Consider the following 437-nt stretch of genomic DNA (forward strand, 5'->3'; position numbering starts at 1 on the left):
GAAATAATATAATTACTTATCAACAACACTTGGGATTATATTTTGAACATACATATTCTATCTTCAGTATTCTCTCATGTTTCCATATATTTTTATTGTGCATTCATAAAACTGGATAAATCTTCAAAAATATATCCAGACAATGTCTAAGTTATGATTTTTAAATTATTGTTGTTTATTTCTCAGTATTTTCCTTTGAAATAAACTATTTGATTTATTTCATTGAGAAAATAATGGTGTTACTAAAAGATCACACAGGCTCTGTATAAAAATACAAAGGTTCATGCAAATTGACAGCATTCATTCTGTGTACAAAAACAGGAGTGTGGGCACCATCTTGGCTCAGGGACTGCGCCAAACTGAGGAACTTAGTCTGCACAGGTGAGAGTGTGCACCACAGAGGCAGACAGCTTCTGGGACAGGCGGGAGCCACAGAG

At 34.6% G+C, this 437-nt stretch overlaps 1 pseudogene; it reads left to right on the forward strand.

Moving 5' to 3' along the window:
* The first annotated feature begins 283 nt into the window (after window positions 1–283).
* LOC110301425 overlaps window positions 284–437 on the forward strand; it is a 5,327-nt pseudogene continuing 5,173 nt past the window's right edge.

The sequence above is a fragment of the Mus caroli genome, chromosome 9 (genome assembly GCF_900094665.2).
Source record: "Mus caroli chromosome 9, CAROLI_EIJ_v1.1, whole genome shotgun sequence".
Classification (NCBI taxonomy): Eukaryota; Metazoa; Chordata; class Mammalia; order Rodentia; family Muridae; genus Mus; species Mus caroli.